The sequence below is a fragment of the Amblyomma mixtum genome, chromosome 7 (assembly GCF_055824585.1).
Source record: "Amblyomma mixtum isolate Tamu chromosome 7, ASM5582458v1, whole genome shotgun sequence".
Lineage (NCBI taxonomy): Eukaryota > Metazoa > Arthropoda > Arachnida > Ixodida > Ixodidae > Amblyomma > Amblyomma mixtum.
In genome coordinates, this window is record NC_143018.1 from 86,586,244 (window position 1) to 86,593,249 (window position 7,006).

Below are 7,006 nucleotides of genomic sequence, written 5' to 3' on the forward strand. Positions count from 1 at the left end.
CACTAATCTGCTCGAAAACCGACATAACTGCCTAAGGAGGACAGGAAAGCCGCCCATTACGGGCATAATCCGACCTATTCTGAGAGAAGAACAATTATCGGACCGAGACGCCAAGCCGCACAGCTAGGCCGCACTAGGATTCCTCCCCTCCGCCGACTCCGTCGGCGACGGCAGTGCGGGGACCCTGGGGCGTGCCCCGAATTCCTCTGTAAATAAAGTTTTCTCTCTCTCTCTCTCTCTCGGCGCCGGCAGCCGTTGTCATGGAGGTAACGGTTGAAGGCCGCACCATCACCGCGGAAGAGCAAAACTCAAGCGACTGGACACCGGTGCTGTATAAAGCCTACGCCTCCCGACCAGCCAGTTCGCCGAAACCTTACCGCTCCGACAACGCTACCTCAGACGCAGCACACCCGAACGCCAATAACGCGTCGCGCCACGCAGCAGCCGTAAGCGGCAGCGGCAAGACGCCGGCCCGTCTACCACCTGCGACTAAGGAGGCTCGCCTCGCAGTACAGCGGAGCAAGCAGCTGCCACCACTCCCACCTAACGCTATTCGAGTAGTCGTTCGCCCGCGAGGTGAACTACGACTCCTAGATGTCCCAGCACCCGGCTCTTGAAGACAGTGCAGACCCAGCTCGATATCATTCTACCGGACGACTTGTGCCTGCGCGTCCACCCGACGAACAATACTTTCACCATGGCAACCACACATTTCCCAACAGTCGAGACTCTCAAGACGCTGACCTCTCTCACCATCGAAGGCAAAACATATCCCTGCGCGGCATACGTAGCACCACCACCGGGGGCTACCAGAGGCGTCATCACGAACGCCTATGACGACGAGACGCCGACGCAACTGTACCACGACCTGGTGAAAAGAAATCCTGAATACACCATTCTAGCAGCACGACGCATGGGAAAGACACACTCCATCCTGATCACCTTCGACGAAACCACAGTACCTCACTCCATCAAATACATGGGAGCCATCCACCGCTGCACCCCATACCGTGGCAGTCCGGATGCCTGTACTAACTGCAGACAGCCGGGTCACCGCCACGACGTATGCCCGAGTCCCAAGACAAATATCTGCCCCCGTTGTGGAACACAACACTCCCAAGAAGACACACTTTGCACGCCCAAGTGCATTCTGTGCGAGGGCCCACACCTGACAGGCATGGGATCCTGCAAGGGACGCAACATCCACCAGCCACGGAAACAGCCAAACCACCCACAAACGCAGCAGCACGACTTGGTCCTATCCAGAGAACATTTTCCCCATTTGTCATCCGGACTCCCACAGCCCAACCAAAACAAACCAGCTTGGTCAGTGCCGTTGAAATAAGTCTGGGACAACTCCGCCTCTTCACACAGGCACACGACATCCTTGCCTGCACAACCCAGTCTACAACAAGCCCTGGCAAAATCTCAGGAGGAGGCAGCAGCGGCTAAAGCAGAAGCTACAGCAGCCCGAGCAGAAGCCGCCGCCTTGCGTCAACACATCGCCAAGCTGGAAGCCCAGATAAGTGCTCTTGCCGCTGGTTCTACCCTTCCACCGGCTCCCGCTCCTACCACATCCCAAACTCCTCCTCCCAACCCGCCTACCGCCGATACCTCGTCCTCCCACTCCGAGCCTAATTCCTCTCCTGATTTGCTAGCAATGGAGGCTGACACTGATCCCTTTAGAAATTCACCTCCGTGCACAACGCCCTCTCCCTCCACACCCATCTCACTAAACAACATACCAACCCTGCTTGAATCATTTGCAGCTCGCTTTGAGGCAAAACTGCAGGAAGCTATAACTCGCATCAACGAGGAATACACACCCATCAAAGACGCAGTAATCCGCATAACACAAGACAACGCTATTCTTAACCACCGATTCGATGTGCTAACTCAAGGATTCTCTGAACTCTATAAGGATCTTGAGTCCCGACTCCCAAAGCGTGACCCCACACCAAACAGACGCAAGAAGCCCAAAGCACCGGAGGAGCAGGCCAACCCTATCCCTACCATAGTTCAGGGCTCCCAATCCCCCGTTACAGCTCCCTCCTCTATAGATTGTCATGATGGCAGTTCCACTCCGTAATCTTACACTCTGGCATTGGAACTGCCGGGGATTTGGTCACAAGCGTCACGTAATCCACCAACTGCTGTCCTTCGCTGCAGGACCCGACATCCTTGCCCTGCAGGAACCCTCAAACCCACTCACCCTACCCGGCTATGCTCCTGTTCTGCCCACATCCCCCACACCCCCTCGGGTAGCATTTCTGGTTCGTCGTTCAATCACCACCATCTCCCATTCCATAGTGATTGAAGACATTGATCACCTTTTTATTGAGCTTGTGCCGCAACACACTCGAGCGAACAGTGTCTTTATCCTAAATGTTTATAGCCACCCTAAGTGCCTTCAAGGTAACTTCGAACGCCTCTTTACCATCGCGAAGCGCATAGCCAACAAGTGCCCCTTACTCGTCGTGGGAGACTTTAACGCCCCACATACAGTCTGGGGTTACCCACACGACACACCGAAAGGACGTCGGGTATGGTTAGCCGCGCAACAAGCTGGTCTCTCCCTTCTCACAGACCCCACCTCTCCTACACGCACGGGAAACAGTGTCTGTAAAGACACTACGCCAGACCTCACGTTCGCACATCGCCTCCCTCACGCCACACGGTGCAACATACAAGAGAATCTTGGTAGTGACCATTTCATCATCAAGATTCTCTTACACATTCAACTACAATGCAGGCCTCCCAGAGGCTCCACTCTTACAAAGTGGGACTCTTTCCGCTCATGTAGAACAGCACGCACTTTCGTCCCCATCACGGACATCACCGCATGGACCGAGCAGCTAAAAAGCGATGTCCGATCCGTAACTTGTACTCTACCCGAAGACTGCCCAAGCGACACAATTGACTCCCGCCTCCTACATTTATGGGAGGTTAAAACAGGCCTAGAGCGCCGCTGGCAAAGGCAGCGATGGAACCGGACACTTAAGCGTCGCCTCGCCCGCCTTAACAAAGAGATATAAACACACGCAGCGAATCTTTCACGTCAGAACTGGGAATCTATCTGCAACAAGCTTGATGGCAATATGAGTGTGCCTCAGACCTGGAACCTTTTTCGGCACTTAATAGACTCCACTCACTCTAAGACTGCCCAGAGACACGCCCTCACCAAACTCATACATACTTCAGATATACCTCCACCAGACCTCCTCCAAGACCTTCGAAATCAATACTTCCCCACATACCCTCCTGCACACCACCCGGATTATGCAGGCCCCCCTAACGACCAGCTTGACCAACCCATTACAGAAGCAGAGGTCCAGGCTGAACTCCAGACGCTTAACACGTCCTCAGCCCCCGGCCCAGACGGGGTACATAACAAGGCTCTCAGGAATCTCGACGCACAATCCATTGCTGCACTTACAGAATACTTTAATGAATGCTGGTGACTGGGCACCCTCCCACCACAATGGAAAGAGGCAAGAGTCATTTTCATACCCAAACCTGGCAAACCTCTGCTTACTTTTAACCTCAGACCCATCTCCCTCACATCTTCTGTTGGCAAACTCATGGAGCATGTACTCCAGCGCAGGCTTTGCCAATACCTAGAAAGCAACAATCTCATGCCCACTAGCATGTTTGGATTTCGACCAGGGCTTTCCACACAGGACGTCTTCTTGCAGCTAAAACATCACATTCTCGACTCACAGACCTCCGACACTAAAGCTATCCTAGGGGTGGATCTCACTAAGGCATTTGATAACGTTACACACTCAGCTATCCTAGAAAACCTTACGACCCTGGGAGTCGGCGCCAGGATGTACAACTACATCCGAGACTTCCTCAGCTACCGCACAGCCACGCTTACCTCCGGCGACCACAGCCTACCAGGGATCACGCTGGGAGCACGAGGTACGCCCCAGGGAGCCGTCCTCTCCCCTATTTTATTCAACATAGCACTTCTTCACCTACCACAACAGCTAGCTCAAATTCCGGACACCCATTTCAGCCTCTACGCCGACGACATCACTGTCTGGGCAAACCATGGCAGCGGTGCCGAAATAGACGAACACCTACAATTGGCACTAACCACCATCGACGCATATGTACGGGAGCGTGGCCTGACCTGCTCCCCTTCAAAATCGGAGCTTTTCCTCTACCGGCCCAAGCAGCACGATTCAGTCAATGCACCCATCTCCCTCGCCCTAGGTACCCATCCCATCCCACTAGTACACAAAATCCGCGTGCTAGGACTGGTTCTCCACTCCCACGGTGCGCACGGAGAAGTCATAAAGACACTTCAAACACACGCTCAACACACCACTCGACTGATTCCCCGCATAGCGAACCGCAGGGCTGGCCTACGCGAGCGAAACACGACTCGCCTCACCCAGGCTTACATCATAAGCCGCACAACATATGTCCTTCCATACTTACCCCTCAAACAGAAGGAGAGAGACCGGGTTAATGCGCTCCTACGTAGTTGCACGAGAACGGCTCTACGTCTTCCCCCCAGCACATCTAACGACCGACTTCTCAAACTAGGTGTACACAACACCTTTGAGGAGCTAAAAGAAACTACCTTTATGGCACAACTATCCCGTCTGTCCAGCTCAGAGGCTGGTCGTACTTTATTGTCCCAGTTGAGCCTGACCCCAATTACAGAGCCTACCGAGGGGGTCCCCCTTTCTGCTACTTTCCGCTATAACCTCAACGTAACCCCCATCCCCAAGAACATGCACCCTGAGCGAGACAGGGAACGCAGAGTAGCAAGGGCTCGGGCCCTTCACAAACAGTATAGCGAGGACCATGAGGTGGTCTACGTGGACGCAGCGGAATATACGACAGGCTCCCGTATGGCCCTCGCGGTAGCCGACAATAATGCAAAGCTTCTAACCTCCAGCTCAATCATTACCAATTCGACCACAGAGGCAGAAGAGGCAGCCATCGCGCTTGCTCTCATTTCTACATCTGCCACAAAAATTATCTCCGATTCCAAATCTGCAATTTTAAATTATGCGAAGGGCTACATATCTAGCACCGCTGCTCGTTTACTACGTTTCTGGCAGCCCCGGCGCCTCATCACCCTCATCTGGACGCCAGCACATGCTGGCCTCCCTGGCAACGAGGAGGCTCATTCCCTAGCCCGAGGTCACATTCCGGGCAGGAGTCGAGCCCCCTCTACGAGCCTCGGAGCGCCTGCTCTCCTTCCGTGATATTCTCTCGTACTACCGAGACAGACGAAGGGAATACGCACCCCCAGCTCCATCCCTCACCATACCGCAGTCTGCACATTGGCGACAACTACAAACCCGAACTGCTCCATACCCAATACTGCTGCGTGCCCGATACCCAGACCAATTCCCGTCATCATGCAAACTTTGCGGCAAACCAGGAGACTTCTTACACACCCTCCTCACATGCCCCACCTTCCCTCATCCCCCATCACCAACCGCGGCGGAGTCTTACTGGGAGTCTCTTCTGACCAGCTCGTCCGCTCAAGACCAGCGCCGGATCATCTCCAGCGCTCACAGAAGGATTGCGCTCCAGGGGCTATCCTTCGCGTTGTAAGGGTGCCTCCTCCTCACATTGAGGAGGCATCCAAGTGCCATGTAGGGGGCTTCGCCCCCACGATTTACATCATTGGCAATAAAAGTTTCCACCACCACCACCGAATTCCTTGTACAATAAAGTTTTCTCTCTCTCTCTCTCTCTGGAGTTCCAGGCAAGGGTTGTCCCGAATATGAGCGACATGAGTGCCGAGAATGTTCTTGCGGTCGTGCGGGGACCCTGGGCCGTGCCCCGTATTTCTTGTACAATAAAGTTTTTATGCGAAGCATATTGCTAGAGCTACACTACAGCCCGTCGAGCGCGGTGGTGGAGCTACCATTGACATTTAGCGTGACCACGTGACACCACGTGACAACATGACGTCACAGCAGAGGAGAGATGGGCTGCTAGCTCGCGCGGTCGGCCGCGGCGGTGGAGGCTCCACATCAGAGGCGCGGCGGCTGACCACGTGACAACATGACGTCACAGCAGAGGAGAGATGGGCTGCCGGCTCGCGCGGTAGGCCGCGGCGGTGGAGGCTCCACATCCGAGGCGCTGCAGCTGACCACGTGACGCTACAGCAGCGGTATAAAGCTGAGCTTGCCTCGGTCTCCGGGCACTTACGAGGCGGCCAGGTGTTGTATTAAAATGACCAAATATACAACCAAGGAAAGCCATGTATTACCATGCCTAGCCATCAATATGCTTCGCATCTGACTAGGCTTAACCTTAGCTAAGCCTCAGCCATTTTTTATGCGAAGCATATTGCTAGAGCTACCACTCACGCCGTGGCCGGGGGACCCCCACGTGACACCGTGACGTCACACCACGTGGAACCGTGACGTCACACCACGTGACACCATGACGTCACACCACGTGGAACCGTGACGTCACACCGCGTGACACCATGACGTCACATCACGTGACACAGTGACGTCACACCACGTGACACCGTGAAGTCACACCACGTGACATCGGATGAGAGAGCCGGCCTCCACCTCGCGCCGTCGCCGCGGGACCCCTAGCCGTCACACCACGTGACACCGTGGCGTCACACCACGTGACATCAGATGTAAGAGCCGGCCTCCACCTCGCGCCGTCGAACTGTGTTTCAACCAGTGCGGACAGTGGTGTATCGACTCTAACGCAAGAGTTAAACTGTGCTTCAATCAGTGGGGACGGTAGTGAGTGTAGTAGTATGTCGACTCGTTTGGAGCGTCGAAATGCCTATAGACGACAAAGGCGCGCCATGGAATCCTCCGAAGAACGAGAGCACCGGATGGAAGAGCGTTGTTTCTAATACAACCACTTGAATATCCTTGTGTCTCATATTATAAAGAGAAGTTTATTGACTTCCAAACGATCAGGACAAAAATCTCTGCCTCTCCCGTAACCGAGAGTACAGTAAGCATGAAATGTTTACGGGCCTAATGTCATCTCGGAG

At 54.4% G+C, this 7,006-nt stretch overlaps 1 pseudogene; it reads left to right on the top strand.

Annotated features, from left to right (window-relative positions):
- Positions 1-258: 258 nt before the first annotated feature.
- On the top strand, positions 259-2,089 carry LOC149336718 (uncharacterized; annotated as a pseudogene).
- Positions 2,090-7,006: the final 4,917 nt, after the last annotated feature.